The 25,752-nt window shown below is 40.2% G+C and overlaps 1 protein-coding gene across 3 annotated transcripts in view; it reads right to left on the reverse strand.

The window, feature by feature from the left end:
• The window catches only part of MTUS1 (microtubule associated scaffold protein 1), a 160,777-nt gene that overhangs the window by 126,895 nt on the left and 8,130 nt on the right, over positions 1-25,752 (reverse strand). The window contains exon 1 of one of the 3 annotated variants that reach the window (XM_060001160.1): positions 1,648-1,671. The exons of the other annotated variants lie outside the window; for them this stretch is intronic. The gene's annotated coding sequence lies outside the window, so the exon portion shown is untranslated. Of the gene's footprint in view, positions 1-1,647; positions 1,672-25,752 lie in introns of those variants that run through there. 3 annotated transcript variants of the gene reach the window in all.

The following is a 25,752-nucleotide window of genomic DNA, read 5'->3' on the forward strand; positions in this document are numbered from 1 at the left end:
TGAAAACTGACTTATTTTATACTTATTATTATAACAGTACAGTCAGCCCTCCATATCTGTGGGTTCTAAATCCATGGAGTCAATCAACAGCAGATAAAAAATATTGGAAAAAATTCCAGAAAGTTCCAAAAAAGCAAAACTTGAATGTGCTGCATACCAGCAACTTTTTACATAGCATTAATATTCTATTTACAACTATTTACATAGCATTTACATTGTATTAGGTATTATACGTAATCTAGAGATGATGTGAAGTATATGGGAGCATGTGCATGTTATATGCAAATACTACACCATTTTATACAAGGGACTTGAGCATCCATGGATTTTGATATCTGCAGGGTCCTGAAACCAATCCCCATGGATATGGAGGGACCACGGCATAGTCTTCTTTAGAAAAATCACACTTGCAGTTAAAAGCCTTTCAAGGGGGCAGAGAGAGTGAAGCCCTGGCTGATTAGAATAAGGTCACCACCACTGAGGAAGAAGCTGCTAGAAGATGCGACACAAAGCCCGTTAACAACCTCCTGAACTTCAAGAATTCCAATCCCTGGACTTTATTCCAAAAATATACTTTTATTCCAAGACCTTCTGGCTTAAGAATTTCCTAAAACCTCAAAACCAGCATGTGGAAGACCCCACATGCTCACCAACTCTTAAAACCTCATTCCTGAAAGCTTAGTCAGTAATTCCACTAAGTAAAATGTTTTAATGTTTTCCTTTTACAAATAACTATGTTTCAGGACATCCTATATATATATATATATATATATATATATTCTTTAAACATATCATAAAACAGCATAAATAACAAAGTTGTGTTCCCACAATTCTCCTATCTTTTCGCTAAGATAGTGTGAAAGTCAAATTGCCAGGTTAAACATGCTCAGAGCATTTTAAATCATAAATATTCCAGTAGTTCTAGCTTTCTTCCACCCCTTCCTTCCTCCCTCCCTCCCTTCTTTGTTTACACACAGACTCTCACTCACACACACACACACACACACACACACACACACACACACACACACACACACGGGCTCAGAGCTATAACCAGAATCACAAAGCAAAGTTGACTAAATAACCAAGGAGCTAGGCACTTCAGATGATAATGTTTATATATGGAATCATTTCCTACCATATTCTATGCTATTGTAGGTGTAGAAAAACCATAAAATGACCATGTGTGATAATATAGAAAATTTACAATATATAAAATTATATACATTATATAAAAAAACTGACTAGGCAACACGTGAAATTTTTACTTAACAACTTAAAAGCAAAACACAGTACCACATTGATCTCTTTTCCTCCCTAAAAAGTGGTCAGAGTATATTCACATTTGTTCATAATAACCTTTCCATTTTCACACATTCTAGAATTTATCCTGAAGTAGGAATATTTTAATACAATAAATATCACAAATATAAGATGAAAACGTGTATATGACTTAAAAAGCAGCTTTTTTCTAAAAAGTACCACTTCTAAAACATAATTAACTCTAGCATTTTTGCTTAACTTAATGCCCCAAATCAACTATGTCAAGGTAACTTACCTACATTTCTCAGAAATCAACAGCTATCAATATAAGCAAGTGATGTCTTATTCAAGTTATTTGTCAAAAACAAACAAACAAAAACATACTTGGTTGTGCCTTAGGGATTGTCTTCTTCATACAGCAATGCAGAAACTACAACCAGACGAAAAGAAATCCAAACACCAGACCGTACAATGAATCCTCTCAAGAGACCGTGGTTATTCAAAGACCAGCTCGGCCTTGCAGCAATAATACGGCTAAGTGTAATGACTTTATTTTTTTCCAAAGTAAAGAATTTCCCTTAGACTCTCTGCCAACAAAACATCAAGGATCTTTCTAAGTCTTACAGATGGAAAACTTGTGTGTTTCTTAGTTATACTGTACATCACTAACAGTAAGACTAAAAACAAAACAAAAACGAAATGTTCTGTAAAGTAAGAAACTTCCTGGTCTATCCAGACCATCTCTGAAAACAGGAGTTACTTTCACTTGTCAGATTAAATCAGCATTCACCGTTGCTGGGTGACTGCTTCTGGATTAAAGAAACCAGAATATTCCAGTGACTTGGATAAAAAAAATTTTGAAGGAAAGATGGTAAGTAAGCATCTATACCACAATAGGAAAACTAAGATTTAAGGTATAATCCTTATTAACCTATCTGCAATTTTACTTCTCATTTCCTATACTAATAAATTCTTAGGCATTTCATATCCTTTAAACTTAAAGTGAATATTCAGAAATTCTCAACTTAGTAACATTTGTGTAAGAGAAAGTTCTAGAAAGATAAGTACCATACCATTACAATAGTTCATCACCATCCCCTTAGGTTGGGGCAGGGGGTGTAGGAGAGATCTGCACATTATACATTTGCGTTATACATTTCTTTTATTATTTAAATATTTATAATTACTTTGGGAATCTTATTTAAATACCAAAATATTCAATATTAAAGACATATTTATGCTCCAATGGAATAAAACAAATTCTTTACAGACTGTATTTTTTTTTAATTAATTAATTTATTTTTAGCTGCGTTGGGTCTTCGTTGCTGTGCGTGGTCTTTCTCTAGTTGCAGCGAGCGGGCTTCTCCATTGCGGTCGCTTCTCTTGTTGCAGACCATGGGCTCTAGGCCCATGGGCTTCAGTAATTGTGGCACGTGGGCTCACTAGTGTGGCCTGCGGGCTCTAGAGCACAGACTCAGTAGTTGTGGCACATGGGCTTAGCTGTTCCATGGCATGTGGGATCTTCCCAGACCAGGGATTAAACCCGTGTCCCCTGCATCGGCAGGTGGATTCTTAACCTCTGCGTCACCAGGGAAGTCCCAGACTACTTCTTTGATTAACATTTTTTTCATAGAAACTTAAATTAAAAGATTTGGAGGTCACTTATTCAGAATCTTGGGAGAGCATATCTGCTCTTTGCAACATGAATAACTAGTGTCATTAAAGCTGTTATAGATCTTCCTTGACTTATGATGGAGTTACATCCTAATAGACCCATCATAAGTTGAAAGCAGCATAAGTTGAAAATGCACTTAATACACCCAACCTACCAAACATCATAGTTTACCTAGCGTACCTTAAACTGCTCAGAACACTTCCGTTAGCCTACAGTTGAGCAAAATCATCTAACATAAAACCTAGCTTATAATAAAGTGATATCTCATGTAAATGATCGAATACTGTACTGAAAGTGAAAAACAGAATGGTTGTCTGGGTACAGAAAGGCTATGAGTGTACCGGTTGTTTACCCTCGTGATCACGTAGCTGATGGGAGCTGTGGCTGCCACTGCCCAGCATCATGAGAGAGGAGCGCATCCCAGGGAAAAGTTCAAAATTCAAAATACGGTTTCTACTGAAAGCATAACACTTTATAGCACCATCAAGTAGAACCACTGTAAGTCAAGGAACATCTGTACTATACAAAACAGTCAATGCAGTCCCTAAATAAATGTCTTTCAAATTCCAACAACAGACCGTCCAATTCAGACAACAGAAACACTTTCCAAGAAGTCTGTAGCAGGCAGTCTACACATGAAGTCAAACACTACAACGGATGAACTTCTCTTGAAATAAAACACTACTCTTATTAACAAAGATAATTTTACTATTCTTCTATAAGCAGGGCCCATTCACGGAAGAGGGGCTGACTAACACTAATGATTGGCTCAAGTATCCGAGTTCACTGAATCCAATCTACTTATTCTATACGCAAGAAGACTGTGGTCTAGAGAGAATAAGTTATGGCTTCTAGCGGTGTCTCTATTGCATGACTTTAGGAGTCACCATTCACACCATATTCTGTGAAAAAGAAACCCTAGGGGTACTAGTTACATTAAAGATGATGGTAATGGAGCCTCAAGAATCATGCAAGGAGGCAGCGCTGATGACTTCCAAGTTCATACAACTATTTAGAGACAAAATCAAGATTAGATACTCTTGGGACTTCCCTGGTGGCGCAATGGTGAAGACTCTGCGCTCCCAATGCAGGGGGCTGGGTTCGATCCCTGGTCAGGGAGCTAGATCCCACATGCCTGCTGCAACTAAGAGTTCGCATGCCACAACTAAGGAGCCCTCCTGCTGCAACTAAGACCTGGTGCAACCAAATAAATAAGTAAATATTAAAAAAAAAAAAGATTAGATACTCTTATCTCTAGACCCTTTGGCCCACCACCATCCTGCCTCATAAAAGTATGGGCAGGGGGGTGGCGAGGCAGGAGGAAAATTTAATGGTGTATTTAGGATAAAACCCTACCCTAAATTTTTATCCTCTTTAACACTATGCATTTAACCACCTTAGGGGAAATAGCATGAGTACCACAAACTAATCCTGCATTAAGAACATCAAACACACTTCAAAGAAAAAAAAAGCCTGCAGAAACTAGACACCAGCCTAAAGAATAAAACAATTTTTAAAAAATATTAAAGATGGTCTACACCAGTGTAACATATTAAATAAACAGTCTGTGTCCTAAAGCTACAGGTGAAAGCAAGAGTAAATATTTCACTTGTATTCTCCAAACCTGAATCCCTATCATTCTCAGTCTCCCACTGACTACAAAGAGGAGATGAATAGAGAGTCTTAATTATGACTGTCATGCACATCTGCTACAACAAAATTATCTGGTCCTGCTTCCTAGTACAAGAGGCCAGCTTCATCTGTACTGATGTCATAACAAGGAAGTACTTTCGGCTACAACCACTGATGCCAATTAAGATAAGAAAACCAGTACATTTAGTACTGTTCTCAAAACAGATTAAATTTTTCTACAAAGAGAAACTAGGCCAAAAACTAAACACCGTACATTCAACCTGTTTTGTCATCCAGTATCACTCAATGATAAAGAAGATCTAGGCCCTAAGTAGAAACATTTCAGATCATTATTTACTGAATGACCAGAGTAGTTCTTCCAATTTCTGAAACTAGACAACTACCCGTGATGCATCACAAAGAAACAGAGGGATAAGAGGCAGGGAGAAATGAAATGGACACAAGTCTGTGAAAAAGTAGTGGCTTAGGAACTTCGTGAAGATTATATAAAAGATGATTTAATCCATATAAGAGAATCAATCAAAAAGAGATTAAACCTCCCAAGATATGTTCCTAAGAAAGAGAAAACTACCTACTAGAAACTAAATCATCCTGTCAGTTTCCAAGCATGTGAGACAAACATGCACGCATAATTCTCCCTCCCTTCCCCTACTTGACTTGAAAAATTTACTTAGGCTGAGAACTGGTTCTTTTCATTTTCTGAGACAGCAGTCAGGCTCCAAGAGGAATAAAGGTGTACAGTTATAGGGGAACAAAATCTGCCACCCCAAAGTATCTCTTCGACATGCAGGTTATTTCAAGTTGAAAACAATCAAAGCCCAAAAGACTCAGGAAGAAACTTTGACCTCCCCCCCCACCACCACCGATTGTCTAAAGAATGTAGATAGAGGACCTGTTCCAGGAAGGGAGCATCACCTTAGATAACCTCGTATGAACCAGGTGTGTAGAGAGGAAGGAACCTAGGAAAGTCGGCTTGTAAAATTCCTCTGTGTCCCACTGTCTCTGCAGGGCCCAGCACACATTTATTTACCAAACATTCACTTTTCCGTCTTCATGTCAATTGCCTTCCTCCCCTTTGAGGTCCCAAACCATTACTCCCAGCATCCTTTTTTGTCTTCAACTGATGGTGTCTAAGGTGAGGATTTCCGCTATTTCGGTGAGTTACTCAGTTTTCCTGGGCCTCTCCTGTATATATATGCTATTAAGCTTCTGTGTGACTTTCTCCTGTTAGTCTGTCTCATGTCAATTTAATTCTTACAACAGCCAGAAGAATGTAGAAGGGTAGAAGAAAATTTATTCCTCCTTGAAAATTATACAGAAAGACTAGAAATCAGATCCCAAGGGAAAAAATAAGGAATTAAACATCACTGGAAATTAATGTCTCTGAGTCAAACTTTTAAAACATTTTGTGATGCCTCAGACCACTAAACTCAAGTGTGGCAGTGGGGAAGAGTCTGCAAGAGCCATGCCAGCACACGGTCAGTAGAGACAGAGATGCTCTGGAGTTGCTGCAAGCCATGCAGAAAGTCCAGGGTGGCCTCTGTGCACAAAGGAGACTTAGGATAACATGCTGCACTTTGATGTAGTATCAAAGCCCAGCAGGTGGGACTTCCCTGGTGGTGCAGTGGTTAAGAATCCACCTGCCAACACAGGGGACACGGGTTCGAGCCCTGGTCCAGGAATATCCCACATGCTGCACAGCAACTAAGCCCGCGCGTCACAACTACTGAGCCTGCGCTCTACAGCCCACGAGTAGCAACTACTGAGCCCGCGTGCTGCACCTACTGAAGCCCACATGCCTAGAGCCTGTGCTCAGCAACAAGAAAAGCCACCTCAATGAGAAGCCCATGCACCGCAACGAAGAGTAGCCCCCGCTCACCGCAACTAGAGAAAGCCCACACACAGCAACGAGGACCCAACACAGCCAAAAATTAATTAATTAAGGAGCAGAAAATTTAATTCAAAGTGTAATGCCATGTGAGCAAAGGACTTGGAAGAGGCATATCTCCAAAGAAGATATGCAAATAACCAATGAAAAGATGCTTAACATTATTAGTCTTTGGGGAAACACAAATCAAAACCATGAGATATCACATCATACCCACTAGCATGGCCATTATCAAAATGTTGGCAAGGATGTGAAGAAATTAGAACCCCCTTGCACTGCTTGGGGGTATGTAAAATGCTCCAGCGGTTGTGGAAAACAGTTTGGTGGTTCTTCAAAAAGTTAAACACAGAATTATCTTGCGTTCCACTCCTAGGCATATACTCAGAAGGACCAAAAGCAGGGACTTGAACAGAGATTTGTATACCCTTGTTCACATCAGTATTATTCATAGTAACCAAAAGGTGGAAGCAACCCAAGGATCCATCAATAGTTAAATGGATAAACTAAATGTGGTAGATAAATACAACGGAATATTATCAGGCTGTAAAAAAAATGAAATTTTAATAGTGCTACAAATAGATGGACCTTGAAAACATGCTATATGAAAAAAACAGACAGAAAAGGACAAATATGTATGACTCCTCTTACACGAGGCACGTAGAATAGGCAAATTCATAGAGACAGAAGGTAGAATAGCGGTTACCAGGGGCTGGTGAAAAAATTGAATGGGAAATTATTCCTTAATGACTTCAAAGTTTCTGTTTGGGATAATGAATTCTGGAACTAGAGAGTGGTGATGGTTACACAATATTGTGAATGTACTTTGTGCCACCGAATCGTATACTTAAGAACAGTTAAAATGGTAAATTGTTACGTATATTTTACCACAATAATTAAAAAAAAGACAAGACCACAAACTAGAAGAACTAGAACTGATGGCTTAATTTCACTGCTATCTCAACTTTCCCAATCTACAAAACAGGAGAAAAATACTATACCACGTATCTTAGAACGTTGGGCTGTCTCATGAACATCTGAGATCTCAAATGTTCAATCCACGATGGAAAGGGTCTACACTACAGCACCATACGGACCACTGTGGTACCACACAGCTACCAGGTAGCTCTTCTGAGCTAGACAGTCACATAGAAAGAATCTGTTTGTACATATGAACAGACACCCGTAAGTGTGCAAGTTTTGTTGTTAAAATCCTCATTTAAATGCTCACTCTATCAACATAAGAGTCATAAAAGGGATACATGATTTCAGAGAAGAGTAAAATTATGAGAGCAACCAGGGCACGTTTGCTGACAAAGGTCTTTAGACGAGGTTACTTGAGATGAGGAGCCAGGAGGATGAGCATCTGGACCCGCGGCCAATACACGGGGCTGGTCGCTGGAGAGCTTGGGTGGGGACCCCAGGAGAAGTGGCACGGCCAGCCTAGGGGACCCAGCCAGGGCCTCAAGCTCAAAGTGAGCACAACAGGGGGCTTCCCTGGTGGCGCAGTGGTTGGGAGTCCGCCTGCCGATGCAGGGGACACGGGTTCGTGCCCTGGTCCGGGAAGATCCCACATACCACAGAGCGGCTGGGCCCGTGAGCCACAACTACTGAGCCTGCGCGTCTGGAGCCTGTGCTCCGCAACAAGAGACGCCGCGATAGTGAGAGGCCTGCGCACCGCGATGAAGAGTGGCCCCCGCTTGCCACAACTAGAGAAAGCCCTCACACAGAAACGAAGACCCAACACAGCAAAAATAAATTAATTAATTAATAAACTCCTACCCCCAACATCTTCAAAAAAAAAAAGAGCTCTGTTTGCAAAAAAAAAAAAAAAGTGAGCACAAGACACACAACCCAACACTGATCACACAGCTTAGAAACAGGCTTCTAGGCAGACATTTCAGAGTTCAATCAGGTGCTTAGCTTCTTACTGAGCCTCCAAACCATTCAGCATCACTGGTTTTTGTGGGTGTTTCTGTTTCGGCTTTGTTTTGCCAGCCCCACGAAGCTTGCGGGATCTTAGTTCCCCGACCAGGGATGGAACCCGGGCCCACGGCAGTGAAAGCGTGGATTCTTACCCACTGGACCACCAGGGAATTCCCAGCACCACTGGTGATATCATTTCCAGACCGAGGCTGACACAACTACCGTTACGTGGAACACTCCCATTCAAGGCCCACTTAATAAGAAACTCCTTCTCCAGGGTTAAACAAATCTCAACTTGATTTCACGGTTCAGAGAATAAGCGCTTCCAATAAATTACCCGTATTTTACAGATGTCTCGGGCACAATACTTACATAAAGTAAGCATTCAGTAAAGGTTGACTGTAAATCAGATTTTGTTAGCTATCCATTACACATCTCTCACAGGTAATGCATCAAAACTAAGAAGTGGTAAACAACTATTTTTAATATCTAAACACAAATACAAAACAATAGATACAGACAATAACCCCGACTATCCCTCCTCTTTTAAGACCTAATTGTTATTGCTCTTTTGGAAAGCAACTTCAACAGTCATAAAAATGACTTGTATGTAATCTTACGTGAGATGGAAAACTTGGAGGGTGGGCTCAGGTCACAACAGCCTCCTTTCTCTGCCAACAGCCCCTTTACTCCCGAGGTGTGTCCACTAGATGAACTGGCCCTGGGGTAGACACCTGCATCAAACGAGGTCAGATCCTCTCTTCCGAACAAGCGCTTGGATTTGAAAGAGACAGTCAGGCAGAGTGTATCCACGGAATTCCCTAGGACTGAAAATCCTATCAGTCCAAGCCCTGTAGAGGTAACCCCCTTCTTCCACGTGCCCAGAAGTGGAGGCAGCAAGTGTCTCCAGAAAGAGGCAGCTACCAATGTCCCAAGAGAAGCAGAAGTGAAAACAATGAGGCGAAATGACTGACCTGACTTGGTTCCTAACAACTTCCTTGACACTTGGGTTCTGAGCAATTTTCCATATGCTTATAACGCCTATCTGGTTTTGGCCTCAGTTCACTTGGACTGATTTCTATCACTTCTAAATTAAGAGTCTTAAGTAAACTGTGGCCAAGAATTTGTCACAGGAGAGACTTGAGGCTTTTTGGCATATTTTCTACAACTGTCTTAGAAAACTATCTAAATGTGACCAACAAGGGGCTGATGAGAAGATTACAGTAGAGTAACAATGAAATACAACCATATAAAACTATGCGTACAAAACAACTAGGAAAAATGTTTGTGTTTTATGATTACAATCATGAAAAATATATAGTAGAAGAACATGAGAAAATGAATACATTAGATGTGAAAGGGGATACAGGGCTATGGGCTGTTGATGCTGGTTTAATACCCTGTCTGTGTTACTAATTAAAACCAGGAAGAAAAATCTAATAATTTCTCAAAACTAGAAGTAAACACAAATGTCCATCACTAGTGGATGAATAAAAAATTTGCAGTATATTCAATGTAATGAAATAGCACTCAGCAATAAAAAGGTAAACCACTGATTCAAACAATAGAAAGAGGACTTCCCTGGTGGCACAGTGGTTAAGAATCCGCCTGCCAATGCAGGGGACATGGGTTCGAACCCTGGTCCGGGAAGATCCCACATGCCATGGAACAACTAAGCCCATGCGCCACAACTACTGAGCATGCGCTCTAGAGCCTGCGAGCCACAACTACTGAAGCAACAAGAGAAGCCACTGCAATGAGAAGCCCGTGCACTGCAACGAAGAGCAGCCCCGGCCCGTCACAACTAGAGAAAGCCTGAGTGCAGCAACGAAGACCCAATGCAGACAAAAATAAATTAATTAATTTAAAAAATAACAAATAATAGAAAGGTATCTCAAACACATACGCTAAATGGAAAGATGCCAGACCCCAAAGGTATATAAATCCATTTATATACTATCTGGAAGGCAAAACCATAAGGACAGGACTGAGGTCAGTGTTTGCCTGAGAGTAAGGGGAAAGCACTGAAAGGGGTATAAGGAAACTTTGGGGGCTAATGGAAATTTCTATTTTTTTTAAATTGTGGTTGGTGGTTATACAACTCTATGTTTATCCCAATTCAATGAACTACCCACTAAAAACGGCAACGTATGCTGTATATAAATTATACCTCAGTAAGTCTAATTTTAAAATAAAGAAGACACTGAGCTTGGAAACCAAAGCTACGGAGGCACCTCTAAGAGATCTGTTTTCTAGACGACATTCACTCGTCCAATTTGTTGGGTGCCCGCTGTACACCAAACATACTGCTACGTGTTACTACAGGGTGAACAAAATAGACAAAAAAATAAATAACACAACTGTTCAAACAGAAATTGTAGTCAATGAAGAAAGGCAGGGGCATTCTGGCTGCTATTACAGGAGTAGAAGGGGGGCGTCTCTGTGCAAGTCACATGTGCAGCTGAGACCTGAAAAGTACTGTAAGTACCAGGCAAGGAGGCGAGGAACAGAAAGGTTTTAAATGTAGTGTTTTATCAGCAGTCAACAGCAACTCAACTGTTTAAATATATCAAGTGTGGTTATATTTTAATGTGATGTGGAATGGGGCCTCTGAAGTAAGAGCCCAGACAAACCAAGGTCTTAAAACAGCACCAGGGGCAGTGGCCAGATATAAAGAAGTGTTTTTGGACCTTAGGGGCCCTCAAAGAGCATTATGGTTCCTCCATCCACAGTCAATATTTCAAAAATGATTAACAGAATGTATACACTTCTCTGAAATGAGGTTGCCTAAGGGTAACTAAATCTCGCATTCTGGTGTTTTAAAGAAATCGGTTGTGCTTGTTTTTACCTTTGGCTGAATTCTACCATGGTTTCCTCAAGCTTATCAAAGATTCTAAATGACAGTTACACACACTTACACACACACACACACACACTTAACAAAAAGTGAACACACACACTTACCAAAGAGTGAACAGAAGTGTTCTCTGGTGAACAAAATTCTTCACCCACCCTACAGGGTTCCAGTCCAAGACACCTTCTTCACATGGCTTCAAAGGCACTACTCTATCTTTATCCTCTGAAACGCGCAGTCTGCTTCTTGGCAAACGCCTCTGCTGGATTTTTCTCTGACCAACCTTCCAATGTTGGGAGTAAGGCGGGGCTCAGCCGCTTAACCTCTTCTCTTCCTAACGCATGGTTTTATTACAAATACATTCTGTTGGAATAACAACTCCCAGGAGCATGTCTCTAGCCCCGATCTTCCCCTAAAGCTCCAGATTTTAATGCCTAACTGTCCAGTCGACACCTACATTTGCTTGTCTAATAGGTATCTCACACGTCCTGCATCTAAAAGAGAACTCTGGGCTTCTGGACACCCCCAGCTTCCTTTTTGCCTCAGTGTTCCTTATTCTCCCTGAAAGAGAATACCTATACCACTAGGTACCCAAGTTGATCATGCCGAAAACCCAGTTGTCAGTCTTCATGCTTCTCTTTCCCTCTTACCCCAATAGCCACTCCTAAATAGGGGCTACGTTCAAAATACATCCCAAACGCGGCCATTTCTCACCTTCACCATTACCCCAGGTCCAAGCCACTACTGTCCCTCTCCTGAAGAACTAATTGAGCAAATCATTAGCCTCTTGTCTCCTTACAATAATATTTTCCACACAGCGACCAGAATGATCCTTCTGAATTTGCGAGCTCATGCAAATCCCCTCCCAAAGCCCTCTATGGTCTCTCATCACACTTATGAGAAAAAACAGACCCACAGATCTAGAACACCAATTAGCAACAGATTAGTCTTGGTGCTAAAGGTGACAAGGAATATCTTCAAAGGCAAGGGAGTCCTCGCTGTGGCCCCCAAATCCGATGATATTGCTTATACTTAATAGTCAACTCTAAGATACAATGGAAGAATCCTTGAAAATAAACGACCATCCATTCCTAAATCAATAGGTATGTGTTCAAACAAAATACTTTCCACCTCTTCACCACTCAGACCTCCACAATTACCTGAAGGCTGGGAGGGAAAAGGGTGTTCTTGGCCTTCTGACCACGGATTAAGTTCTAAAGTGATCTGGTTTCACCTTAAATAACAAAAAAAAAGTCTCTAAAATAAATATGAAGTTTTGAATATGTTATACCCAAACAAAAACAGCTACCTTTCTGAAAAGATTCTTTTGTGTCTCACTTGGAGACTGAACTTTCTTCAAGCCCACGTGACTTCAACATAAAACGTGCACCATATGTATTGAAAAGAGTTATGAGTAAGTGTGCTAAATAATCCTCCCAGAAAATTCAATTTAAAATGTTTAGGTCTTTGTTTAAATGACCTGTTGTCTGCAAGTTTCCAAACAATGCTTCACTTTGTGTTCCCAGGCAGTATAGGCAACAAGGCACGTTACTGTTTCCATTCCTCAAACATACTATGACTAACATTAAATACAAAATATTTTCTTGCAAATTAGAAACATCTAGAAATACATCTCACCAAGCCCAGCCTCATAAAAAGAATAACCTCCAATGTTTACTTTTATTTTTTCTGGGGTTTTTAAAAAGTCAATCACTGAAACTGTTACCTCCCCGGACACCAGCCAGGAAGAGAACACTCCTCTCCCCTACATTTCTCACACTTGTCTTCAGACACACAGCCTCCCCACTTGACTGCCTCCTTTCCGGGTCATCTTCTGGCAGCAGGAAGGCAGCAGTGGCTCTGTGCCATCAGGCCCTCCTCCTAAACTGTGACTATTTTTAGGCCAGCAGCCCCTCTCTGATTCTGAACTTGGCCCTAGATCATCATGTCCTTAGAGATAAACTCTTCAGAAGCCAGGCAAGTCTCAGTAGGATTAGCTACACTCCTCTGCTAACACAGCAAGAATCTCTTAAGGGCTGCAAAGGCGAATGTCCTCCAAGGATAGCAGGGTCATGACCTTTATAGCGCAACCCCCCACCACCACACACACACTACCCTCAGTTGGCCTGACCAAGGCTGTGCTCCCATTCCAAACATGCAACCAGTAGTGCCCATGATTTCATCGGGGTTAAAAAAAAAAAAAAAAAAAAAAAAGGCTGAAAGATTTCCTGCTCTTGTGAGAATGTTAACCCATGTACCAGGAAATTTTAAACAACTCAGTGATGAGGGTTTTTTCCCTGAAGTATCATGTCCAGCAGCAACCTTGAGATTTCAGATTTGTATAACAGCCTTGGGAAGAGGTAGGTATTGATAAAAATATTCAAAGAAAATTTTAGTCACCTTTCAAAAACAGAATAGCATACCAAGACGGCATAGTAAGTTAAATATCCCCTTGCGCTATTTATAAAAATAACCATATACTATAACTCTGTAATTGGAACAGGCCTACCAGAAATACTAAATATATCTGGTGTTAAAAGTCTGCACCATGTGACAAAGCGAGAGAGAGGCATGGACATATATATACTACCAAATGTAAGGTAGGTAACTAGTGGGAAGCAGCCGCATAGCACAGGGAGATCAGCTCGGTGCTTTGTGACCGCCTGGAGGGGTGGGATAGGGGAGGTGGGAGGGAGGGAGATGCAAGCGGGAAGAGATATGGGAACAAATGTATAACTGATTCACTTTGTTACAAAGCAGAAACTAACACACCATTGTAAAGCAATTATACCCCAATAAAGATGTTAAAAAAAAAAGTCTGCACCATCTATTGCTACACCTCTATAAAATACAGCTATGGTAACATGAATGTCAAGTTAAATGTTTGGTTTTTCCATTCTCACTGCTAAAATGAAGCATAAGAACCTCAAATTAGGTTTGAATGTTTTAACAACTGAAATTTCAAGGGAGAACATACAAAAAAAATAGGGAAAATACGTTTATGTATTTTACCTTGTACCTCTCCTTCAACAACATCATGCCATATCAAAATTTATCTCTTTCATTCATCCCCAACTTGGATGTTATAAAGAATTGTACATGTTTTCTGAACCCACAAGTTTACAGTGTCAAATATTTGCTCTCCAGACTTCTACTGACAACATTAAATGGAGACCTCATGAAAACGTTAAGAACAACACATAGGCTCTAGTATTTGAGAAAAAGACAGGTAGGCTTGACCCAGAGCTGCAGATCCAAGGAATAAAGAAGTTTCACTCACTGGTCCTGGCTGTGGCGTTTAGCATCTTATTGGGGTCTCCAGCCCTGAAGGTGAGTATCCCTCTGTCAGGTATCCTCCCCCCCATGTACTCCGGAGTTCCAGGACAGCTAAATACGGAAATGTGCCAGGAGAACAAAGGAATACAACATGGACCTCAGGAAGTGAGAAACCCAGCCACGTCTCCTCCTTTACCCTCATAAGCAGGACAAAAGGTCATTGCTCCAAAACTGGCTACTTTTTACATTGCTCAAATAGGGGTGTAGGAAGAATGAGCCTATGGGATCTTAGACTCTGTCCTCCAGAGACTTGGAAGAAGGGACAGTGAAATTAAAAAAAAAAAAAGACTTTTAATATGCAGATTGTTGTGCTATAGAAGAACTTGGAAATTCACAAGCTGGGCTCTGTTTAGCTTTATATTTCTAAAGTGAACGTGTTTAATGCCAACTTTTTGGCTCCGTGAAAATGGTCCAAATCTGGCTCCCAATCGAATGACAGCCTGTGACAGCCTTTAAAATCATTGGTACACGAAAGTCAATTGAGACAGAAACCTCTAAATAATTACCTTCAGCAATAAATTCTCAGCAGAAATAATTCAATAATAAGACTCCAGCCTCAACGTCAACCTGCAGCCCAGTTGTGGTCAACAAATTCCAAACTGACTGAGGCCAGGACCACTGCTTCCCTTTACACAGACCTGTGGCCCTGATGGCAAAGACAGGCCGGCTTGGAGTTTAAAAGCAGAGATGGATGCAATGAAGATCTGTACTTAAAAACAGGAAAGGACTGCTTCACAAAATAATTTGTGAAATTCAATAGCCCAGTTTTATTTTTTTAAGTGAAGAATTCCAGTATCCATTCATGCCTTTCTCTGCATGGCTGTAACCCCTGTACAAAATATTTTAATCAGAATATATAACATAACATCATTCTTTTGGGATACTAACTTCCTAGCTTAGCTGTTACAAGCAAGAGGGCAGTGTGGTTTCACTTAATCCATATTTACAGCTGAGAATAACTCTGTTCCCCACCAACGTATAAATGTAAGATGTTTTAGTTAGCCATCTAAACCGTACCAATTTCCTTAGAACTATTCTCCTAATTCTAGAGACTTTCAAGGCATGAAATAATCCTTATGTGATTTTTATTATATTCAAAGCTTCCAATTAGCTAAAAAAAAAAAAAAACCCATACAAGAGCACTAGAACAGTCCCAAGAAGCTAAGTGAGGGTCAGTTACTTCACACACCACCCTGCCTGTTTCCTCATCCCTGCTATAAAGTGCCCTTTTACTAAAAGAGCTGTCATTCATTCAACAAAATTCATTATTCACCTACCATGTGCCAGCAGCTCTGCTAGGGACACAATGGTGAAGACAGTCCCTGTTTTCAAAGAGCCTGTAGTTCAGTTAAGGCAAGAAAGTACAAATAAATAATTACAAAAACTGCAAAAGTAGAAGTGACAGGGACTTCCCTAGTGGCGCAATGGTTAAGACTCGCGCTCCCAATGCAGGGGGCTCAGGTTCGATCCCTGGTCAGAGAACTAGATCCCACATGCATGCTGCAACTAAGAGTTGCGTGCCGCAACTAAGGAGCCCTCAAGCCACAATTAAAACCCGGCGCAACCAAAAAAATAAATTAATTAAATAAATATTAAAAAAAAAAAGTAGAAGTGACACAGCCTAAGGGAACCCAGAGGATGGACCCCACTGCTGCGGATCTGGAGGGCATGATTAAGCATAGCTCCCTGGAGGAGATGAAGCTTGGGCTGAAGATGAGCAACAGGCCAATGAGTGTGTCTCAGCCTTTCCGACTTTATGGACAAGTAAAATTTCCCCTCCAAAAATCTAGAGAGACAACCTGGGGAAGCCAGCTTTTAATTCTGTCACTAAAGATACTTCAGACAAAATAACTTTTTACTACTACCAACACATTATAAAAGGACATTTTAACACAGAAATGAAAGGAGTACATAATTGCAGAGTAAAGAACATTCTTTCAGTTTAGATTATATAAATTAGCTTGATGAAAATCTTAGTACATTGCAGTTCTTTTCCACTTCAGTACATCATGGTAGACATTCTGCCACCAAGCACACCTGGTTCATGACATCTCACGAGGAACCTCTGAGTCAGGTGAAAAGGGCAGTGACGAAGAGGAGGGTGGGCAGAGTAGGGAGGATGCCGGCTGGGCTACAGGGAGCTATTTCCCCCTCTCCAGGAAGATCGAAGGGGAGGACCAGAAAGACCCACACAAAAGGAAGTGCTGAGACGGCCAATGGATCAGAAAGGCCTTGGACAGCTCACGGAAGGGTGAGTGTATGCTCTACCCCTCCACTGGAAGCCAAAACAGAGACCAAGAAGCCAGCACACAAAAAAGCCCCATGGGATACACACGGACAGAGGCACCTAAAGACCAACCATGATGAGCTGCCTCTGCAGAGGCCAAGAGCTTGAAAGGAAGCACCTGGGCCAGACAACCCTCACCCGTTGCTGTGATGTTATGATGCTATAACGCTCCTCCAGGATTAAGACCCACCCCAGGAGTGGGTGTACTGGGGAGGGAGGAAAACAATCCTTAAGAGAACAGCCTTGAAGAGGATGTTTGAACTGACCAAATTTAAATCCTGAAGTTAAGGGCTATGTTTAATCACCGGCATTTAAACACATGATGGGAAAGGCTCATCTTCAGGAATATGGAAGCACGCACCAGAGAATCTGTTCAGGCCAGAACACATCCTGCAGTCCTTCGGATTACTTAGGGATTCACCCACGTCAAACCAACGCATACTGTTTTGTACCAAGGGTATACTTTTCAGAAAGAAAATCAAAATAGAATTCTCTTTAAAGACGCTTTCCAAATAAAGTGACAAGTATTGTGGAGTGAGGCTGACCTAATAGCTGAAAAAACTGTCTGAGGCTTTTGAATGTCAGAAAGGCCTGAGACAGAAAATGCTGTGTAAACACAGTATTCATGGCACCGAGAAACTGACAAGTGGGAACTGCCTCTCCCTGACACATTGTCAAGTCCTACTTGTCCGCCCACAGTCAGCCAGTGTGTGGGGCCAGTATGGGGGAGCAGGCAGCTACCTCTTCCACGGATAAGGACAACGGCAGGAGCGTGTAGCACTTGAAAGTCCTCCGAGTGTTCTCACAGTCACCCTCTCAGCTGACAGCCCAGTGGGACACACAGGTCCCATGACAGTCACCTCCTTCCCATCCCTCCACCCCTTCTGGACATTAAACCTGATGTTTCCAGACATTTAGTACCTTGCCCAAGAAACAGTTAATAAATAGCAATGGATATTAAACTCAGTTCAAATGTGTACTCTTGATCTCTTTCCGAACTCGCCTTTTCACAGAAATAAAATCAACTAACATTTGGTAGCTCTATACAGCTACAGACCCACAGCTGCCTAGACACGGAGGGCAGGCATTACTCATGGAGAGTTCCCACATTTACTCGGTAACTGGGTTACCCACCTTGATCAAGCCAAAAATAATCTTGGCCTCATTTTCCTCATCTGTAAAAACTGAAATAACAGTAACATTCCATCCCATAGGATTAAGAGTTACATGAAATTTTTGGAAACGTTCTGACTCACACACAATTGTTAGCTGCTACTGTTATAATGGCAACAACCTTGTAAAGCAAGCGTTATCATAATCCTCACTTTACTGATGACCAAAGCCCAGCAACTTGCTCGCATGGTTGAAAGAACTTTCTGGGAGTGATGGACACGTTCTATACCTCGATTACTGTGTTGGCTACACAGGTGCATATTTGTCCAAACTCATAATTGTGTGCTTAAGCTAAGCATATTTCAGGTTACTTAATTTTACTTCAATTAAAAAAATTTTTTTTCACAGATCACATGGCTAATAAACAGCACTGTGTATTCCAGAACAAATCCATTAATTCAGGTTGGAACATAAAGATATTTTTCCTGGTTCTTGTTCTACTATCCACTTTCCAACTAATCCTTCCTACTCAACTGAAAACCTGAATGCCGACTATGCCCACTACCATTTTTGCCTGATCTCATGGACATCAAACCTACTCTACTTATGCAGCTACATGTAAAAAAAAAAAAAAAAAAAAAAAAGAAATTAGAACATTCTTTAACACCATACACAAAAATAAACTCAAAATGGATTAAAGACCTAAATGTAAGACCGGATACTATAAAACTCTTAAAGGAAAACATAGGCAGAACACTCTCTGATACAAACTGCAGCAAGACCTTTTTTGATCCACTTCCTAGAGTAATGGAAATAAAAACAAAAATAAGCAAATGGGGCCTAATTAAACTCAAAAGCTTTTGCAGAGCAAAGGAAACCATAAACAAAATGAAAAGACAACCCACAGATTGGAAGAAAATATTAGCAAACAATGAGACCGACAAGGGATTAGTCTCCAAAATTTACAAACATCTCATGCAGCTCAATATCAAAAAAGCAAACAACCCAATCAAAAAATGGGCAGAAGACCTAAAGAGACATTTCTCCAAAGAAGACATACAGATGGCCAAGAGGCACGTGAAAAGATGCTCAACATCACTAATCATTAGAGAAATGCAAATCAAAACTATAATGAGATATTACCTCACACCAGTCAGAATGGCCATCATCAAAAAATCTACGAATGCTGGAGAGGGTGTGGAGAAAAGGGAACCCTCCTACACTGTTGGTGGGAATGTAAACTGATACAGTCACTATGGAGAACAGTATGGAGGTTCCTTAAAAATCTAAAAATAGAGCTACCATATGATCCAGCAATCCTACTCTTGGCATATATCCAGAAAAAGAGAAAAACATGGTTTCAAAGGATACATGCACCCCAATGTTCATTGCAGCACTGTTTACAATAGCAACCTAAACGTCCATTGACAGATGAACAGATAAAGAAGATATGGTATACAATGGAATACTATTCAGCCATGAAATGATGTCATTTGCAGCAACATGGATGGACCTGGAGATCATCATACTAAGTAAAGTCAGTCGGACAGACAAAGACAAATATATGATATCACTCATATGTGGAATCTAAAAAAAAAAAAAGTGATACAAATGACTTTACAAAACAGAAACAGATTCAGACTTAGAGAATGAACTTATGGTTACGGGGGGGGGGGAAGGGTGGAGGGAGGGATAGATTGGGAGTTTGGGATTGACATGTACTCACTGCTATATTTAAAATAAAATGCCTTTCTGTGAGGGTGCAGGGAGAGATGTTTTTCCTGGTTCTTTTTCTATAATCTACATTCCAACTCACCCTTCCTACTCAACTGAAACCTTGAAGGCTGACTACGCCCACTACCACCTTTGATCTTATGGACATCAAACCTGCTCTACTTATGGAGATTTTTACATTTTACTGTAACATATTCACCTTGACCCTCCTAGAGGAGTAAGTCTCTGGCCATGACCCTATAGGGCACTACAGCTTCAGACCTAAACAGTCGCCTTGAAAAGCAGGTCAGCAGGACCAGGTACCAGGTGCCTATAACCAAACCAACAGACTCCCAAGAATCTAAAATATTCTCTCTCGGTCTAAGTCAGCATTTCTTCAACATTTTTTGGGTCAACTAAATATAAAGCTCTCTTCTAAGTATTCCTGATAAGGGAGGCAAACAAAATTAAATTCTTACTTTTGGGGATATTACATCATGGTGTAGATAATTTTCAGAATCCCATCAAAAAGTAAGCCTTTTCATGAAAATCAGTAAAAAGAATGAGTTAAAACAATAAGCCAAAGTCTCAGGATAGTACTGAGCCAACACAGAAGGGACTGTCTCTATGAAAGTAAAATCACTAAAACCTAACCACCATTTACACACAGTGCCTATCAAAGGCCGCTGTCAAGCTTTGTACAACTGGGCTAAAGAAATGATTTGATGTAAAAACTGTGCATCCTTTTCATTTCTGAATTATGTACAGCTACTTAAAGAAATTACCCAAAAAATAGCCCAGGCTGTTTGAGGGAAATAAGGACAGACCAGGGGCACAGGGTAGAGTTCAAGGCTAAAATAAAATCTTTTCCTGAAAGTGTTAAATGATCATGAACAGGGACATGTTTAGACTCTTTCAGACACTTGCCATATCCCTTCAAAATCCACTTGGCGAAAAGGAAATAATTTTCCATTTGAATCACTCCAAGACCAATTGAAAAATGTCACTGTGTGTGCGTGTGTGTGTCATTATGTGTGGGTGCAGTTACACAAGTCAACACCTCACATTTTATCTCGCAACCTTCATTAAACATCGACTTCCTGTAGCCTTTACTTGAGAATGATTATCTGTGTTGGGCTTTCCACTGGCCAATATGAGTGCCTAAACAGAAGGTCAATGTATGTACATATGTAACTCACAGGGGCAGCCCAAGGAAGAGCCAACCTCCCTGAAGGGGCCTCCTTTCCAAGTCCTAACAGCAGACATTCCTTAGAAGTCACTTTGGTAATAAGAACTGTTGACCTTTAGGGCTAGAAACCATGGTTGATACCCAAGGCGTAACGGTGGTTTTATGCGACATTCTCTTCCCAGTTCTGGTTAACAACAGGCCTCACCTCCTAGTTAAATTTCTACCTGGGATTAACTCCATCTGCCCAAGAATTACCTGCGTCTCTGTAGCTTAAAATAAGGAAATAGGATTCAAAGCTTCCATAGGAAAAAAAAAAAATGTTTCAGAAAAATATTAGTCGCTATTCAACATGCATGACCCTGCATTACTATCTGTAAAATGGGTATACTTTACAATGTATTGTTGTATAATCAAATGATTCAGATGATCGTTCAAAGGAATCTAATTAGGTTCTTTTTGAAAAAGCAGTCTGAAAACTATAAATTCTTATAGAAATGTAATATACTGTTGTAATGATCTGTAACTGTCAATTTTCCATTTCTGCTACTAATCATAATGGCTTACAAGATTTAACATTCTGTTTTACGTTCTGGGGCTAGAAAATGGAAAAACAACAAACCATAATTCTAAGCTATGTCATCTGAAATTTTACATTTCCAAACTAGCATGTGCCTTTGATCCCACTGCAGCAGCAATGTGAAGAAAATCCTAGCAACAGTGATTTATTACTTCTTATGGCATTAGAAGTAGTCAAGTAACAGTATCATATTTGGAGTGGGGAATGGACCAGGAGGGAAGATCTCGGTCCTAGTTCTGGTTCCATAACTTACTCATCATAATACAAAACACTTATCCAAAGAGTTCTGCTTCTCAATTTCCTCATGTATAAAACAGAGCTCTCACAACCTGCCCTGTTTACCTCATAGGGTTGATGTGATAATTGAATGAAAACATCCTTAATGTCGTACTTACAAGTTACTTTCCAAAAACATATGGTGTTGTTTTATTTCACTTTGTCCAAAAGATGAAAATTCAGCATTACCTCAATAATTATATATATTAATGGTAACATTTTAAAACCAAAACTCTTAAATATGAATGTTGTTGGACTAAGTTACAGGTTAAAAATTAGAACAGAGGATGGCAGTACTTTAAAATCCACAAGCGCTTTACTGGTTCAAAGTGATGATTCAATTCTGAGAGCTTTTAGAATGTGCTGACAGCAAACTGGCAACATAATTTACAGATTTTAGCAAAGATGAAAGTATCTGCTTTAATTAAAAAAAAATACAGCTCAAATATAAAAACAAAAATCAGCAACTCCACTAAACACAAACTTCCAAGAAAACCAAGAGGTAACAAAGGTGGAGTTGAAGAATAAATAATGAATAATCTCAACTGATACTGGTATAAACCAATTCTTTTTAAGGAAGAGGAAAGTTATCAGGCTCCTGTTCCTGGAATTTAATTCCCTACAGAGAGCACCAGAGGATCCAAGCAACACCCCCAAAACTGAGTGGAGAAAATTAATGAAACTTCCTATCCATGAATAAGAAGAAGTTTAAAACAAGAAACAAAGGAAAATTATTAGCATTTATACCTTTCATATATTGGGCACTGTGGTAGAATAACTCCAGGAGACAGGTATTATCCCCACTGTCCTGAAGAGGCAGCTGGGCATAAAGGCATTGAATTAACTTATCCAAAGCCTCGAAGCTAACATTGAAGAGCTCAGACACGAACCCTATTTGGTCTAACTTCAAAGTCTGTGCGCTCTCTAGTACATCCTTGTGCCAAATGTTCTGGATACCACTAACATTTTTTCCAGTTCTATAACACAGTATGCCCCCAAGGTTTCATAATGGACATCAGGGTGAGCAAAATCTAGCTCAAGGTTGAAATACCTCTATTTGTTTTATTATTCCAATTTTATTAAAAACAAGAGCAAGCAGAGACAAAAAAACAATAACCAGCCCTGGAGGCTTCCACATATACCATATAAGTAGAAAACAATTTTTATTTGATTATGTACCTATACAGTTATAAATTTTAAATGTTCAGCGTAACAAGATGTAACCAACATTTTCTAACATAACAGTCACAACTAAGAGAAAAAATGGTCACATCTGCAATATAAAATCACTTAAAGTATTTTTCATAAAAAGAGAAATGCAGGATTTTTCCTATCTCCATTCCCTTTTCATTGACTGGACCCATTCTTCTTATACTGGCATTAAAATGAATTAGTAAATCACTCTGCATAGTTGTCATTTAATATTTCCATAAAGCCACATCAGAACTTTTTAAGCGTTAAACACAAAATTCAATACTTGAGAACTACATCAAATTCAATAACCAGCAATTCTAGTGAATCACCAAAAAGTTCTACAGAAACGCAAAACTACTCTGAAACAAATCTTATTAAAGGTATTAAGAGAAACAATCCCAGACTGAAAATTCATCTAAATCCCTCTTTAAAATGTAAATACATATTTCCCCAGACAAGAAACAGCCCAAGTCTCTATTCACGAGAAACTGTCAACATGTGACTGTCTGCCTAAATGGAGAGCGGAATTAAATGATCACAAGTGGAGTTAATTCTGTACATTTGCACGTGGGTTTGCCAGATGTTCTGAGAATGGCACCTCATAATAAAACAGAATTATAACTGCAAAGGAATGGGAGCCTCATGCTCTCCAGCTCTATGGGACCCTAACTCCTAACAGTACAGTCTTCCAGAGGGACATGAAGTGACAGGCTGAGCTGCTTGCTGAGTGTATCACGGTGGATGGAGGGGAGAGGCACCAAGAGAGGACAAGGAGAAAAGTCGAGAAAAGCAGTGAGGAAATTAATATCTCAGGCTTAAAAGACCTCTAGTAGCTGTGACTAACTGAAGAAAGAATTTCAAACTTCCATGCCATCAGAGCTCAGAGCTCTAGATGATTTATTCCAGGCTACATCTGGTACAAATAATTATTCAAAGTACAATCTTACCCAGCATCGTAAGGTCTAAACCCTATCCTCAAGAAGCTCATAAGAAGTAATAAAAAGACATGGGAAAAAGTCACTAAAAAGCTTATCCAGAGAAAGTAAGTGAAACCACAGACTGTAGTGCTAAGTATCGTTTGGTGAGAAGGAAAAGAATAAGAGTGATTAAGGATCAGAAGTCTTTAGATAACCAAAAATGTCAAAAAAAACTTTATGTCTACCAAAATTTGGTCAATGTAGTAAGCAGAATTTCCAATGTATGACACAATGGTAACGACTCAAGAGGATATGTCTAGTAACCTGGACACACTAACTGTCCCAAACTGCCCTTTTCCCAATGGCGGAGGCTCTTCTGGCTGACTCCTCTGAGAACTGGAGCAGTTTTCCTTTTTCCCCCCCATATCTACCCTGTACAGTCTTTGGCCCGTAGAAAGTGCTCAAATCATGGTTTGAGGCGGATGTAAATCAAACTTAAGATTCCAACAGCAAGGACTGTTACTCATGCCTTTTATTCATCACTTAACATAAAAGCATAATCCTCGGGCTTCCCTGGTGGCGCAGTGGTTGAGAGTCCGCCTGCCGATGCAGGGGACACGGGTTCGTGCCCGGTCCGGGAAGATCCCACATGCCGCGGAGCGGCTGGGCCCGTGAGCCATGGCCGCTGAGCCTGCGCGTCCGGAGCCTGTGCTCCGCGACGGGAGAGGCCACAACAGTGAGATGCCCGCGTACAGCAAAAAAAAAAAAAAAAAAATGGGGCTTAGATTGAAGACCAACAAAATAAGCGCATTTTTCTTGGTTAATAAAAAAATTTACCCTCTGTAACCCATTTCTCCCATCTTTCTTACTCTCTCACCACCAAGACATCTGAAATCCTCATTTGAATTATAGACTATTAGGTTAGTAGAAGTGTGCAAACATGGTTCAACTCTATAATCTGCCCAGGAATAAGATGACTATAGTGTAGCAGTTTACTGTACAAGAAAGAAGACTTTTTATAGCACAGGGAGGTTTAACTGGTAGCTCTTCTGGTAAATACAACTCAATCAACTTGACACAGTTTGGGGAAAGGGGGTGAGTCCATGTGTGGATGTCATATCTTAGACTGCTTATATCTATACTGCCTTCTATTTTTGTTCCGTGAAGCTAGACAAGGGAACTATGTTTTTAAAAGATGCAGTTTCAACTGGATATCATTAATTGTTACCAGCCATCAAGACCATCCACAAGATAAATATAAAAGGGAATTTCTCATTTGTCACTGAACACTGAACACATTATATGACCTGCTTATCTGAAATAGGAAGAAGAAATATTGACTTTTCCTTCAGAATTGTGGTGTATGTAAATAATGCCCGAGTTAAATATTACCAAGTTTCTAATGCAGAAAAAGCATAGAAGATGAGTTAACAGCCAACAGTCAGACGTGAACACTGCCATAAACATTAGTCATGCTATATGTTTATTCACACAAGAATATATTTTTTCACCTCTCCTTCCTACTCTTTTGATAAGTGTGACTCTCTCCCAGAGGGGCTCCTTCCTCAGTGCCAACTGAGGACACAAAATGTCCTGAAATGTTTTGGTTAACTGCAGAAGATCAGGGTGATTATGAATGATTCGCCCTCAAACTAAATTTTCTTTTCTTTGCATTGAACTTAAATATAAATTGACAAGGCACGAATTAAAAGAATGATAAGGTAATTTAATGGCTTTAAAACCCTCTCTCCATGGCACCTTACCTAGAAGACCGATTCATTCCTGGCTGTTTTCTTCCTAGTCTCGGCTCTTCCTTTTGCTGTGTGCACACAGTAAGGGGCTGGCCAGGCCTGCCCTTCAGCTCAGCACAGCTCTTACTGAAACGTGAAATCAG

The sequence above is a fragment of the Delphinus delphis genome, chromosome 21 (genome assembly GCF_949987515.2).
Source record: "Delphinus delphis chromosome 21, mDelDel1.2, whole genome shotgun sequence".
Taxonomy (NCBI): Eukaryota; Metazoa; Chordata; class Mammalia; order Artiodactyla; family Delphinidae; genus Delphinus; species Delphinus delphis.